The sequence below is a fragment of the Diaphorina citri genome, unplaced genomic scaffold, assembly GCF_000475195.1.
Source record: "Diaphorina citri unplaced genomic scaffold, Diaci psyllid genome assembly version 1.1 scaffold1109, whole genome shotgun sequence".
Taxonomy (NCBI): domain Eukaryota; kingdom Metazoa; phylum Arthropoda; class Insecta; order Hemiptera; family Psyllidae; genus Diaphorina; species Diaphorina citri.
The window spans coordinates 19,355-36,220 of record NW_007378538.1 but is presented as its reverse complement, the minus strand read 5'-3'; the positions used below and the strand labels follow the sequence as shown (position 1 = coordinate 36,220).

Sequence of the window (16,866 nt, the reverse complement as noted above, 5' to 3'; positions counted from 1 at the left end):
AATGGTGTTTTTCTTTGGCAAAGTTATATGTATTCATTTAAAGTTAAGTGCTAGGTACCTACTTACAATCTAAGCACACAGATAGTTATTGTGATTTTCAAAGTTAAGTGCAAGGTACCTACTTACAATCTAAGCACACAGATAGTTATTGTGATTTTCAAAGTTAAGTGCAAGGTACCTAAATGTTGATGAGCTTGTGGGGGTAACAGTGTTAAGACCATTTGTTTCAAATTATATGGGATTAGGTAGTTGGGAAAAATAAAATGAAAGCAAGAATCCCGACAGAAGGAAAGAAGAAGAATTTCCCGTTTGTATATTTGGGGAGGGAGTGTGGTTGAACTAGAGGTCAACTCAGCAACAATGTCTGAATAGATACCTATTTGTTTAATTAACTAAATACAAACTTGCCCTCATTGGCCTCAATATTAGAGGAAAAGAAATCATGCCAAGTCAGACTACTACAGACCTGATAGTTGGTGGAGATGTCAGATTTTTTCAGCAGTGACGCAAATAGCAAATGTTATCGTAACTTTCAGCTCTTTACTATATTGAGCTCAATGTTACGATAGATAATAGATAAGTACCTACAAGAAAAAAGAAAGAAAAAAAAAATGATACCAACTTCAATTCATAATTATATTATGGTTTTTAGTTTTGTTAGGTGGTTTTTAGTGTCCGGTTGATGATACCCATTGTTTTGCAAACGGTATTTACCTATTCGCGACCTTTCAGATAAACCCGCAGTACCCCGTTTGGTAGTTATTGGTCCACCCGGTAAGTTTAAGAAGAGTTTATACTACACAAATGCGAGACATATGAACATGATGATGATGATGATTACTATAGTCTGGTGATGTTGAGGCTGACTTGGCTGAGTTGTATTATGATGAAAACTTCTTTTGTTTATATTCTTACGCATATATTAACAAACAAAACACAAACCGAGAGAGAAAGCTTCGTAGAAAAAAAAAGCGCAGAGTTAGAGAGAGACAGGGGGAGAAATTCCGGATTATTACAATGAAAAAAATACGAGCAAGTCGTATTATCTATGTATACATGAAGATAATATATACTCGTATATGCCAAACTATGAAAGGAAGAGAGAGATAGAGGGGAATGAGAGGAAAAGGATAAATAGAAAGAGATAGTATGAGAGTGAAACAGAGCTGTTTTTATAATATCGTCAGTTGCAATATTGTATTTTGGAGAAACACTTTCTCGAGATCCACAGTTGAGAATAAGTAACTAAAATCAAGTATAGTGATATCTTCAACTTGAGGTTCTCTATTACCTCTGATCTATTCAACCTCCTCATTTCTGAGTGAGTACCTAGCTGAGTAGTCCTTTATCCTGGTTATAAGTAGATCAAGCGTGCCGATAGGCTCCAGCTCCAGAACGTGAAGAGCGCGAAGCACCGCCGGGCCTATACTAAATATTTTCATGGTTTTCGACATTTTTATGTGTAGTTTCAGAACATAAATAAATTCTCTTAGCAAAATTACTTGGTTAGTAACTAAAATCAAGTATAGTGATATCTTCAACTTGAGGTTCTCTATTACCTCTGATCTATTCAACCTCCTCATTTCTGAGTGAGTAGTCCTTTATCCTGGTTATAAGTAGATCAAGCGTGCCGATAGGCTCCAGCTCCAGAACGTGAAGAGCGCGAAGCACCGCCGGGCCTATACTAAATATTTTCATGGTTTTCGACATTTTTATGTGTAGTTTCAGAACATAAATAAATTCTCTTAGCAAAATTACTTGTTTTATTAGGTACTTACGTTATTACCCTTATTAGATGGTTACGTATATAAATACCTATAGCTGTTGATGTGAGTCAGCTGGGAGGATAGATGGATGATGAGGATACTTTTCAGCACTTACAATACTTCAGACTTGGCAAGAAATATGAGCCACTTGAAAACTTAGTAATTAAAAAACGAACAAACTCGAGGAAAGCTTCAAAAAAGTTCATTTTTGAAATTGTTGATTGTTTTTCTCTTCTTGTTCCTATTCCTTCTCTCCGGACTTGAGAAGCTGAATGGGTTCCTGTTAATGGGGAGTGCTTGGTAATTGTTGGTATAGCTATTAGGAGAGGAATGTTTAATGTTTTCCAATTTATAACAGGTATTCAAGTTGTGGAATGTTGATGCTCTTTCTCACGCTCTCTCTTCTCTATCCTTCTCTGTTTTAATAAAGTTGACTGAAACCTTGGCATAGGACAAGGGAAAGAGAGAGAGAGGGAGGAGGAAAGAGAGAGAGAGAGTAAATAGACCATACAGCCTCTAGTTCCAATTTCTCCATAGGAGATAATAAAAGGGAAAACCCAGCAGTGCGTCAGGCCAAGGAGTAGTTAGGTAACTATTGAAATATGACAGTAAACCCTTTCACTAAGAGGACCGAATTAAAACAGCATCTGGACATGGGGACTCAACTCGATAAAAAAAAAAGTCGACGAGACTCAATCCGTAGACTCTCGTGGAAATATTAGGTACTAGCTGAATTCCGTCGCTTCGCTCCGGAATCCCGCTAGTTCATCCCGAGGCATGGCCAAACTTGTGGAAAAGGCATGGCCGAACTTGTAGTTATCAAACTAAAAACATAAACGAAACTCAAATATTAGGCGAGCGAGGAAAAGTTTTCTATCCCGCAGTCTCTGCACTCTGTGTATTTCTTATGGAGATTTCAGCGATCAAAAATTGATCATATCTCAGGATCGGTGTAGATTTTCGCAAAATCCTTTCTTATTGCACACCTAGACCATAAAAAGAATATTCCTACCAAATTTCAGCTTTCTAGGTGGTGTGGTTCTCGAGATAGAGCGATCAGTGTGTGAAATGTGAAATGTGAACTGTGAATGAGTGAATGGATCTTGTTCTTATAATATAAGACTAGCTGAATTCCGTCGCTTCGCTCCGGAAGCCCGCTAGTTCATCCCGAGGCATGGCCAAACTTCTGGAAAAGGCATGGCCGAACTTGTATTTATCAAACTAAAAACATAAACGAAACTCAAAAAGTTGGTCGAGAGCGGAACATTTCTCTCTTTGAATTTTTTTTCCTTACTCCTAGCTATCTCATCAGAGTTTTTCCCATAGAACTGGGAGTTAGGTAGATAGATAGGTAGATAAGTATATTGAATTTTACTATTTACATTTTTTTTTCAATCCCTTACCTTACTGTTTGGCCCTGGGTTCTGGCGTAATATTGACTATGTTTATATTGCAGATTAGAGCATACAGCTAGGTATTGCCATAGCGTTCTGATAAATGATGCTCTGTTAGACAGCTTTAGGCCTAGGCCAGTCGTTATTCGACCTTTACTAATACGTGGAAATATTTCATACCGTGTGTTACCCATTGGCTACGAATGTTTCTAACATTCTAACTGATGTGGAACTCTTGCTATTCTCATTCAAATCTCATATTTCTTTCTTTTTTTTCTATTAACTCCTCGGTTATTCACTTGATTTTGATTAAATCTGCCATAGATATCTCTACATGTTTTACAAATAAAGTCGGCTGATATTTCCCCCTCATTGGACCTTCGGACCCCTATATTTTATCCTAATATAATTCCATCTCTACCTCTTAGTTCTTAGTAGGTAGGTGTGTACCTACTTTGCAATCACACTGTGTTTACATCTTTGTAGTACCTAGGTACATGTACTTTGTAAACAGACTGTGTTAGGGTAGCAAATTTCGTTAGAAAATAAATGAACCGGAATACAATATTCAGCATGATGTGTGGACTAGATGTGGCGAAATAATATAGGAAGCATGTAGGGAGAAAAAGAGGAGAAAGAGAAAAATAGGGTACAACATTAATTTTCTGAATTTGTTCAGGGTCTATAAGAGTGATTTCCAACCGGGGTGTTCCAAGAAAAAAAAGCCCCCAAATACTCGTATGTAGGTATCTAGGTATCTACTTGCAAAACAAAATATATGGTAACCTGCATAGCTTATTGCTTGATTTAAACTTTGGTAACCAAAATATCAACAACATACTAGGGTGGCAAGAATGTATATCCTTCTGCTTCTAGTGGTAAAACATAACATACCTATATATGTAAATGGAATAAATAGAACCTATGTACCTTCGTATAGTTATACTGAAGACATGTATCCACGTATATTGGGAAGTAAAATAATATTGTCAAACCCGACAACATTACTCTTACTCATCAATCCCACAGGGAATAGAGGAAGAAGAAAAAACTCATGTGTGAGATAAAAAGGAAAAAACTTGACGCTTGCGTCACAACCGCCGGCATTTGGAATTGGAAGCTGCTGATGCTGTGAGAAGATAGAAATAATTTTCCAAGCGAGAAAATGTGTCGCTATCCGCCGCGGCTTGAAAACTTTTCTCAGTACGCGCTTTGTATTTCATGCTTCCGCTCTAACTTTGAACTTTAGGGAAGAAAACCCGCGTCCTTATTGTGTCATGGTTGTTTTCCGTTGATTTTTTGAATTTTGCCCTCCAGGTGAAGTCTGTTTAGTGATTTTAGGCTTGAAAACTTTTCTCAGTACGCGCTTTGTATTTCATGCTTCCGCTCTAACTTTGAACTTTAGGGAAGAAAACCCGCGTCCTTATTTTGCCATGGTTGTTTTCCGTTGATTTTTTGAATTTTGCCCTCCAGGTGAAGTCTGTTTAGTGAAACCCGCGTCCTTATTTTGCCATGGTTGTTTTCCGTTGATTTTTTGAATTTTGCCCTCCAGGTGAAGTCTGTTTAGTGATTTTTTTTTTCTAAATTCCCTGTAGGGGTGAGCTATTTTCCTTTTTAGTTTAGGTAATATATTTTCGGTTACTTTTCACAAACTTTTGTGAGAGAGAGATGGAGTAGATATATTAGGAGAATGTTAGGATAAATATCGGGAATCGGGAATCGTTTATTGAGTATTAAACTATCATATCGTCTTGGTATACCGGTTTCAAAATGATATCGGCTCCTGGATTCAAATTGCTGATTTTGACATTCCACTGTAAGTTATCTTCTTGATATTGTCTTGCCTTCTTATTAGTATTGTGATTTACAATATCCGTGTGTACATTATTTATTTATTATTTATGAAGTTTTCATTTATTAGTTTTTCTGTATAAATCTCTCAATTAAATCTTAGATATTCAACAAATGGTATACTCATCCGTAAAAGCCGGAGCTTGTGCCACATTAGATATATATACCTACCTACATATTTATGTTATTTATAGTTCAGTGCCCTGTACATAATATGTACGTACCTATAAGATATAGTACCATACTACATGCACTCACGGACCTCACGGTACAAGCTACACTTTCAACAACCAATGCGATTCCCTTTGGACAAATAATTAGTTAATATTGAACAATGATTTATGAACTGAACCATGGGATGTAATGTCGCCAGAGCTCTCATGGTGAGTGATTTATCCCTGCATTTCTATTTCACATAGCACAGTGGGCAACCTCCGTGGCCGAGTGGGTATCACACTAGGCTTGCACGCAGGAGGTTCGGGTTCGATTCCCGGTGGGGCCGAGGTTTTTTTCGGCCCTTTGCTTGGAGTTCGGGGTGCACTCAGCCTCGTGAGGACAATTGAGTAGCTACTTTAAGCAAGTAGCGACCAGTGATTGCGTGCTTATACGGATGGGTATACCATTTATATGAAAAATGTATGTTCTGAGTTTTTTGTCAATCAAATATAAATGGAAACTTGTTAAAAATAAAAAAATAAAAAAAAATAAATAAAAAAAAAAAACAGGACAAGACAAACTGAATGTTAATTTGTCAAATAAAAACAATCACCTACAATAAATTCTTAAATGTTCGTTGGTATGTACATGTATACTTATACTTTCTTTGTAATAGAAGACCATTGTCATTTACATCAATTCGGAATTCGGCATGATGGCGTCACTAATGTCCAACGCGTGATTATCTTTTCTTTTAAATTTAAGGAGTTGTTCTTTAAAATACAATGTGTAAACATACCTACATTTCAATGCGTAGTTATTTAAGTAGTAATGTTGTAATATCCACAAAAGTTTGTGAAAAAGCTCTGCTTTACCACAAAGAACTTGAGATTTGAGATTGACATAGCACAGTGGTTTTATTTTATACTTATTTATTGTGTCTGTGAGATAGAAAATTTCCATTAGACATTAGACTTTTTCCTTTGTAATGTCGGACCTCCGAGGCCTCAATGAAATCTACAAACTAAACACCAAATTATCATTGTTGGGTGTTTTCTATTTATGTCTTGCAGAGGATTAGCTAACCCTCCGTGTTAAAACTTAGAACTCACTTCGTTCATACAATACAAAATTAATGTCAGTGTATTTGTTCCAGGGTTGGGGCGTAGCGCACATCACTCTGGTCGACAATGGAGAGGTCTCCTATTCGAATCCCGCGCGTCAATCCTTGTACACATTCAGTGATTGCTCCAAGAAGAAGGCCACGATAGCTGCTCAGACTTTGACACTCATTAATCCCGGAGTGGTAAGTATATACACAATACACATGTCCAATAAGTATATGAAGTATTACCTACACTATTTTGTCTAGATATAAAATAAGTGAAAAGTGATTGATATTTGAAAGATTGTGCAATCGACGAATTGGTTATTTAAACTATAAGGACAACTCATTTAAATCTAGAAGGTTGAGTGCTTTTATTTGAATTGCTTTAAAATTAAGGAGTTGATCTTTGAAATACAAAGTGTAATTGTCTTACATGTAAAGCGCAGTCCATTAAACTATAAGGAGAGAACCTTTGAATCAAGAACGTGTAATGCCTTGATTTTAATTGCCTTTACTCCCTACGATTTACAAAGTGTGCCTGCCTTGACTTTTAATGAATTTACCTTGATTGCAATTGCTGAGTTCCATGAATATTAAATATAATTACATTAATTTAATATTAGCCTTCGTATTAAAGGATCTATTTATTATAAACTACCCAGTTTTCCTTTGTATTTAAGGATAGCAAATTTGAAGGAATGCTCCTCCTTAGAAACAAAGCTATGTTATCTTTTCAAAACAATGCAATTCCTTGATCTATAAGGGGTTTTAAGTTAAGGAGTGCCCTTTTAAGTATCATTTAAGGAGTTTTTTTTTCAGTGCAGCAGTCTAAACAAGGTCTTGTGTATTTTATGGGTTTAACATTTTACAAGAAATAATATTATTACAATAGACCTTGCTTAGTTATAAAAAAAATGAACTCATAGACAGCCATGACGTCACATTTCTACTGACAGACTCCAGGGAAAGCAGATGGTTACCGACTGTCATATGTGCTGCTCTAAACAAGGTCAGTGTGTTCCCTAGATTTATAAAGTATGAAACAAATTGATATGGTTACCGACTGTCATATGTGCTGCTCTAAACAAGGTCAGTGTGTTCCCTAGATTTATAAAGTATGAAACAAATTGATTTTTTTTTAAGTTCGAAGCAACATTGACTTTGATTGATATCTGGATGGGTGACTATCCGATTTTTACCAAATTGTTACAGTTGCGTCCTTGGAATATATCGGTATATCATACCAAATTTCATTGCTTTACGACAAACCGTCCTTGAGATATTTTGTTTACAACCTTTTCAACATTTTCCACGAAATGAGGGTTAAGTGAACAAAATGTATAAAGGGTGCTTGAAATCAAATTACAATGTGTAGGATCTAGTCTAGTCAGTGGGGTTTAGAGTGCTCAATTTTTTTTCATTTATTTCATAGGTACCTACATATGTACTTGTGATACCTACCTACTTTTTATTCAATTTTAAAGCTTTTTTTACAATGTGTCTGTGTGTCTACGTATTATTTTTCATATGATTTTATATCTTTTTCTGTATTCTATTAATAAACTATTTCTTACCCATTTGGTAGTTATTTATTATGATCTCCTGTTTGATTTGTTCTCTAAACGTTTCACTCACATCGGGAACATGTAGCGGCAATAAAGAGGAATTAGAGGACAGAGAGAGATAGAGAAAGGCATGGAATATGAGGGGGAGAGAGATAGAAAGGTGAAGAGGAGATACACACTCATTTTATGTTATTACAAGTGGTTTGACCTATTTTCGATTTGCCATCACTATTCATACCTATGTATAATGTATATGTACCTATGTATTGTGTAGCCATGTATTTACATAGGAGTATGTATTTGCATAAAGGTATAACTATGTATTTGTGTACATAGGATTTATATTATACGTCGCATGCATCGTATAGATTTTGATGCATTCCAAATCATTGTTTCCTGCAACTCTCTCTCTCGCCCGCTCTCTCTCTCGCTCTCTCTCTCTCTCTCTCTCGCTCTCTCTCTCTCTCTCTCTCGCTCTCTCTCTCTCTCTCTCTCGCTCTCTCTCTCTCTCTCTCTCGCTCTCTCTCTCTCTCTCTCTCGCTCTCTCTCTCTCTCTCTCTCGCTCTCTCTCTCTCTCTCTCTCGCTCTCTCTCTCTCTCTCTCTCGCTCTCTCTCTCTCTCTCTCTCGCTCTCTCTCTCTCTCTCTCTCGCTCTCTCTCTCTCTCTCTCTCGCTCTCTCTCTCTTTCTCTCTCTCTCTCTCTCTTATATATATTAGCCTATAGCTATTTATAACCTATGCATATTATTCTCTTTCTCTCTAGTCCTCCATCTCATTTGCCTTTATTTCCTCTGATGCTATATCTATATAGTGTAGACCTATTGTCTACAGTATAGTGTAGACTGTAGAGTATGCTTTATTTACCTACACAGTATATGGTTCATATAGGAACATGTCCAGGAGTACACAAACCCCATGGATATTCTCCTATCTCTCTTTGAAACCTAATGATCCAATATACATACCTACCTAGTAACATTGATACCTACGTGTAATGCTTTTGCTTTATTTACCTACACAGTATATGGTTCATATAGGAACATGTCCAGGAGTACACAAACCCCATGGATATTCTCCTATCTCTCTTTGATACCTAATGATCCAATATACATACCTACCTAGTAACATTGATACCTACAAAAGGGTTCAAAAATATTATGAAACAAAATAAATTTATTTTATTTACAAAGACAATTTTGTTCTCTGTCATTTAAAAAAAAAAAATCAAGAGTCTACGATTATTTATACCAAAGTTATTAAAAGATTTCCGTAGGAAAGTCCAAAATTTGGAGCAAAGTAGCCCCAGGTTACGGTACTTACGTTATTATCTACCCTTATTGAAAATTTTCTCTCTCTCTCTCTCTCTCTCTCTCTCTCTCTCTCTCTCTCTCTTTCTCTCTCTCTCTCTTTCTCTCTCTGTTTAGAAAAACATACAAAGAGTAATCCTACCTATGAATTATACATGCATGTATTTTTTTAAGTTCTTCCCATTTGAAATACCTATATCAGATGGTTACGTATATAAATACCTATAGCTGTTGATGTGAGTCAGCTGGGAGGATAGAGGGATGATGAGGATACTTTTCAGCACTTACAATACTTCAGACTTGGCAAGAAATATGAGCCACTTGAAAACTTAGTAATTAAAAAACGAACAAACTCGAGGAAAGCTTCAAAAAAAGTTCATTTTTGAAATTGTTGATTGTTTTTCTCCTATTCCTTCTCTCGGGACTTGAGAAGCTGAATGGGTTCTTGTTAATGGGGAGTGCTTAGTAATTGTTGGTATATATAGCTATTAGGAGAGGAATGTTTAATGTTTTCCAATTTATAACAGGTGTTCAAGTTGTGGAATGTTGATGAGCTTGTGGGGGTAACAGTGTTAAGACCATTTGTTTCAAATTATATGGGGTTTAGGTAGTTGGGAAAAATAAAATGAAAATAAGAATCCCGACAGAAGGAAAGAAGAAGAATTTCCCGTTTGTATATTTGGGAAGGGAGTGTGGTTGAACTAGAGGTCAACTCAGCAACAATGTCTGAATAGATACCTATTTGTTTAATTAACTAAATACAAACTTGCCCTCATTGGCCTCAATAAGAGGAAAAGAAATCATGCCAAGTCAGACTAATATCTACAGACCTGATAGTTGGTGGAGATGTCAGATTTTTTCAGCAGTGACGCAAATAGCAAAATGTTATCGTAACTTTCAGCTCTTTACTATTTTGAGCTCAATGTTACAATAGATAATAGATAGGTACCTACAAGAAAAAGAAAAAAAAAAAAATGATACCAACTTCAATTCATAATTACGAGTATATTATGGTTTTTAGTTTTGTTAGGTGGTTTTTAGTGTCCGGTTGATGATACCCATTGTTTTGCAAACGGTATTTACCTATTCGCGACCTTTCAGATAAACCCGCAGTACCCCGTTTGGTAGTTATTGGTCCACCCGGTAAGTTTAAGAAGAGTTTATACTACACAAATGCGAGACATATGAACATGATGATGATGATGATTACTATAGTCTGGTGATGTTGAGGCTGACTTGGCTGAGTTGTATTATGATGAAAACTTCTTTTGTTTATATTCTTACGCATATATTAACAAACAAAACACAAACCGAGAGAGAAAGCTTCGTAGAAAAAAAAAGCGCAGAGTTAGAGAGAGACAGGGGGAGAAATTCCGGATTATTACAATGAAAAAAATACGAGCAAGTCGTATTATCTATGTATACATGAAGATAATATATACTCGTATATGCCAAACTATGAAAGGAAGAGAGAGATAGAGGGGAATGAGAGGAAAAGGATAAATAGAAAGAGATACCTAGTATGAGAGTGAAAAGAGAGAGAAAACAATAATAATCATTTAGTAATAATAAATAAAGTGTCATGTAGTAAGTACTTATGTAGCAACATAATACCTAATATGACTGACTGATGTAACAAAAAGCAAACGTCATTGAAATCTCATCACCCTACGCTACTGACTGATGAAACAAAAAGCAAACGTCATTGAAATCTCATCACCCTACGCTACTGACTGATGAAACAAAAAGCAAACGTCATTGAAATCTCATCACCCTACGCTACTGACTGATGAAACAAAAAGCAAACGTCATTGAAATCTCATCACCCTACGCTACTGACTGATGAAACAAAAAGCAAACGTCATTGAAATCTCATCACCCTACGCTACTGACTGATGAAACAAAAAGCAAACGTCATTGAAATCTCATCACCCTACGCTACTGACTGATGAAACAAAAAGCAAACGTCATTGAAATCTCATCACCCTACGCTACTGACTGATGTAACAAAAAGCAAACGTCATTGAAAAGACGAAGAAAATGAATGAGGATCACAACTTCCATGACCTTTGACTTCTCTTAAAAACTAGGCCTCTTTTTAGATTATTGAAAAGACGAAGAAAATGAATGAGGATCACAACTTCCATGACCTTTGACTTCTCTTAAAAACTAGGCCTCTTTTTAGATTTTTTTTTTCAAATTACATACACAATTTTGTCAGTACCTAGTTATTTTAACATTTTTACATAAGAGCTGATTGTTGTGCTAGAAGATTATAGCGATACAGCCGTACACTAGGGAAATGCCTGATCCGCCACATTTGGGTCTCATTCTGGTTATGAAGTATGATAGTATATAGCGTACCTAGTTATTTTAACATTTTTACATAAGAGCTGATTGTTGTGCTAGAAGATTATAGCGATACAGCCGTACACTAGGGAAATGCCTAATCCGCCACATTTGGGTCTCATTCTGGTTATGAAGTATGATAGTATATAGGCTTACTGAGGATAACAGCTAGTAAAGTAGATTGTACTATAAACACAAGTGATAACAATTTGATATACAATGACCCCCTCGGTAGTGAAATGGCAGCGAAATGTGCTGTGGAATTGAAAATTATTATAGTTGAACATAAAAGATATACAATGACCCCCTCGGTAGTGAAATGGCAGCGAAATGTGCTGTGGAATTGAAAATTATTATAGTTGAACATAAAAGATAAAAAAAAATATTTCTGGGGAAAAAAAGAGATGGCAGAAAAGGAAATATGGTGAGATTTTTTTTAAAGCAAAATTGTCATCAAAAGCTTGGTAGGCTGAAGTTTTTATTTATGTTATGGAGGAGCACAAAGCGTTAGTAGAGGATTGTATAGGAACAGTATGCTAGACTCTAGAGTCTTAAACACCCACTCGTAAAGCGTAAAGTTGAGTTTTCCCTTAAAAAATATATCAACGAGTACCTTAACAATATTGCCAAGATACTCGTATTCACGCAACAGATAAAGAAGTTAATGGACGTTGTATAAAGCATTACCTGGTCATGAAGGAAAGCGTATATTTTGGAACCAAAATGCTTTGGCGGATCTCTCAACTTTATGCCTCTAACTGGACTATGGTAATGATATCAGAATGCTAAATTAATTAATTTGTAAAGTTAGACAAACCGTGGCCAACCAGAATGATGTTAGAACTCTAGAATAATATTCTTATCACAGCATTTCTAACATGAAGTACAGACCGAGGTTACAAAACTTACACATGCCAGACAGCATGAGGAAAGACCAGGCATAGAAATGAAAAGAGAAGGAAAGTTCACAATGAAAAGAAAATTGTTTCAACCTGAATGAAGAGAAAACAAAATCCACTGTCGTCAACAATAGACATGTTTCTTCTTTCTTCCTTTCACTTGAACTGGAAAATTATGACTGCATCAGAAATAATATTAATACACTTGGCAACATGGCCAAGTTAAAGCTTTGCAATGTTCTGTTAGTAGAGGTGTATTTCGGAAACCAGAACCGACTCTGATGGCGCGCCATATTGGATTTCCTATTCCTATGAATTAGAGACACGCGCCGCCGATTTAGTTTCCTAAAGGGAACCGGTTCCGGAAACTGTTAGAACTGGAATCTACCCACATATCTGGAGTGTCAATCTCGAACATCCACATGCTGGATAAATATACTGACAAGAATTCCGCTTTGCTCGAAAAAATCATTGAAGAGCTAATAATTTATTTAAGTAAAATGATAAGACTGCTTAACTCCAATCTGTCTTAATAGCATAAGTAAGTAGTGTGACTCTCCCTTACCTAACCCATAGTAAAAAAAAAATCTACTTGCTCTTATAGACTCTAATTTCATGAAGAAGGTAGCTCTAGCTAAAGTTATCTACCTAAAGTCTGCCCCTGTTCTATTCTACACTCTGGCCTCTTCACAACACAATATACATATGTATGTATAATTGTATACATATACATATGGTGTCTTGTTGTTCTCACACCAGGCATCACAAACAAACGCAATGCTCTGGGTCATTTAATCTCAAATTTGAAAAGAAAATTCAAAGAAGAGCAATGAAGGAGAAAGAAAGAATGAAAAGATAGAGGGAGGGAGGGGGGAGGATTTTGTAAGAAAGGATACATGGAAGGGAGTGCCATTTGTTTTTCCAGCATCTTGAGAAAGAAAAACATACCTACGCTACAAAATACCCACAGACATACATACATTACATACTCACTCGGAGCTAGATATAAGTATACCTACATAGGTACCTACTGCTTTTTTGACATTTTTTTCCCCATTTTAAGACGAAATTTAACCTATCCCAATTTAGAGTCACCGTCATTATTGAACGAGCGAAGTAAATTTTAAGTTTTTCCTACGTTTAGGTATCACTGAAAATATTCTTATACGCTTAGAGCTCCCTATATACGTAAGTATCATCCCTATAGCCTAATGGGAGAGAGGAATAAAATATAAGGATGAAAACTTTTTGGTGAAAACTCTCTTGGGAAATTTGAGCACCTTATATTTTTTTACTCTTTTCCTCTTTTACTATAAAATATTTTCTGCGTTATAGATACCTACAGAAACTTGAGAGTGGTGTGTGAAGATAGGGGTGTGTCAGGTCTCACATTTCTTTCTCTTTGAAACCAGAGAGAAATTGATTTGAGAAGTCGGCTTTTAAATTTCTGGTTAACATTTTATTTATGTATAGTACCTACCTATTTTTTATGTCTAAGAAACGCCGACCCTATTTAAATAGGAAAAAGCTAGGAAGAAGAAAAATCTAATACTTCTATACGTTATGGATAACGTGTAGAATAACCATGATGTTTGCCAACCTCCGGAACGGAGACGGCACCTCAAGAAGAAGAAGAAGAAGAAGAAGAAGAAGAAGAAGAAGAAGAAGAAGAAGAAGAAGAAGAAGAAGAAGAAGAAGAAGATATCTATAAAATTGTTAATCATGTTTTTTTTCTGACTCACAATAAACTTCTGTACCTATTAGGACAAAGGTAGGTAAATAAGCTTATAGAAGAAGAAGAAGAAGAAGAAGAAGAAGAAGAAGAAGAAGAAGAAGAAGAAGAAGATATCTATAAAATTGTTAATCATGTTTTTTTTTTCTGACTCACAATAAACTTCTGTACCTACCTATTAGGACAAAGGTAGGTAAATAAGCTTACTCAACTTGTAACTATTAGGCTAAGCACTAGGTCGCAGGTTGATTTTGATTCCTTCCCGGTTCGGATTTTATCCTAAACAGATTATTTTCTTTCCAAGAATAAGAACGGCTAGCTTTCCTTCTCTCTTCGCTTTCGGGACGATAAGACCTTAGCAGTTACAGTTCCCTTTATCAAACCTCTTCAAAAAATAATATTAGGTAGGTACCTACTACATAAAATATTATTTTCGACTGATTTAAAACGACCAAACCAAAAGAAGAAAATCCACAAGTAGCCATGATGATCTCCTGAAAATGAGGAAATTGTAAAAGGAAAGGAACGGCTAGCTTTCCTTCTCTCTTCGCTTTCGGGACGATAAGACCTTAGCAGTTACAGTTCCCTTTATCAAACCTCTTCAAAAAATATTAGGTAGGTACCTACTATACGTACATAAAATATTATTTTCGACTGATTTAAAACGACCAAACCTAAAGAAGAAAATCCACAAGTAGCCATGATGATCTCCTGAAAATGCGGAAATTGTAAAAGGAAAAGCCCGCCAGATAAACAAGACGACGAATCAGTTGGTTTCAGTTTCGAAAGCACAAAGCTCCCGCTGTGAACTAATATGTGAGAAATATGTACACAGCTTCAATATACCTACATTGATATAACCTAGGAAAGCGTTTTATCCTTTCCGAAATTGAACATTCGTGTACCTATGAACCTAAATATTATTATACATACATGATGGATATGTTATGTATAATGTGTATTTTGTACGCTCGAATATTTTGTTCAAAATGTCATAAATAATAAATATTATGATAGTCGCTCTACATATGTATGATGTATGAGTATATGTATAATAAGATTGAGATATTTATTATAGTTTATGGCATTCAAGTTTGTTTACCGTACTTTTGCTGATGAGAGAAGATTTATAGCGTTGCGACGTGGGCGATTTTTTTTTATATATAAATATATATTCAATACCGCTGTCTCTTGACAACCACAGAGATTAAATAGTTCTACCCTGTCCTGTTGTATATATTTCTACACATACTTGTATCTATGTATATCAATCAGTAACCCAGTTAGTTAGACAATTCATCAAATATGTAAATTATTGTCCTATCCATAACTTCGTATGAGTCATGTTCAATTGTTCATGATAATTATCATGATTTTCAATACATATTGGATAGCTTCACAACAATGAAATTCCGCGGCTTTATACACCCTGTATTAATGTCATGCTCCATCACATGGCTCTCTCTCTCTCTCTCCCTCTTTCTCTCTCTCTCTCTCTATTGCCGTCTGTTTCATAATAATCTGAAAACTGTTTCAATATAAAATGAATAATAATAAACCCGTCCGACAGTTTCAACATTTGCTATGATAATGATCTATATGCATACATTATACATGGATTATACATAGCTAAGTACATGCATTATACATAGCTAAATACATAGATTATACATAGCTAAATAGTAATTACATAGGTATCTATGTAGCAATAACTTGCGCTCTGAGCTCACCATAAGGTTTTGTCCATTTGGTTGTGAGGAGGGTAGGTAGGTACATAGTATTTCCACAATCTGTGTATTTACCTACCTAGGGGAAAAATACCTGTCAAAATTTGGTCTCACAGAAAAAATCCCTTATTATATCCCACGAAATAATTCTAGAAGGCGAAAAGAACTTTCACAAATGATCAATTTCCTTTGAATTCAAAGGAAATAGGGTTAGGTATAGCACGTGAAAAGAACTTTCACAAATGATCAATTTTCTAGGAACGATAGATGATAGGGTTAGGTAGCACGCGAGATCGGAAGAGGTTCCTTTTTTGGGAGAAATAGGGTGTGGGAAGATTTTTTTTTTTTTTTTTTTTTTTTAGTTACACACCTACACACCTAGCATGCGAAAAGAACTTTCACAAATGATCAACTTTTTGTGTGTTATTGGGTTTAGTATAGGGTGAGAAACTGAGAAAACATATAAAAAGGACTTCTTAATTATTTGATCAAAATTAGGAAAACAGGGGAATGTTTTTATCCCATGTTAATAAAAAAATCCCTCAACCTTTTGAAAAATAAACAAAAAAGACCCAGTACGCAAGTCGGACATCTTTTTTTTTTTTTTTCATTTTAGTACGCAACTAGAAGGTTAAAATTGAAATAGTACGCAAGTCACCTACAGCTATTTCATGAACTAGTTTCATCATGAGGGGTCTCAATAAATTGTCATTCTATCTGTCTATCTGTCGAGTCTAATATATGAAAATATATGAATATCGATATCAGAATGATAAATAATATTTTAACTTTAACTTCACACTCGACCGCCTTTATTTCCATCCAAAATGAAATGGAAACTCTCTCTCTCTCTCTCCCTTCCTCCTGTATTTTCCATTTTATTCTTCTCATTTCATAATATATTATATAAAACGTCGTTCCTTTTCTTCTTCTTCTTCTTCTTCTTCTTCTTCTTCTTCTTCTTCTTCTTCTTTTTCTTCTCTTTTTTCTTCTTCTTCTTCTTTTTCTTCTTC

General features: G+C 35.5%; 1 long non-coding RNA gene across 1 annotated transcript; it reads left to right on the top strand.

Moving 5' to 3' along the window:
- Positions 1-5,359: 5,359 nt before the first annotated feature.
- On the top strand, positions 5,360-6,442 carry LOC113469512. Its single transcript, XR_003392894.1, has 2 exons — positions 5,360-5,394; positions 6,324-6,442. It is a non-coding gene; the product is annotated as an uncharacterized LOC113469512 (long non-coding RNA).
- The last annotated feature ends 10,424 nt before the right edge of the window (positions 6,443-16,866 follow it).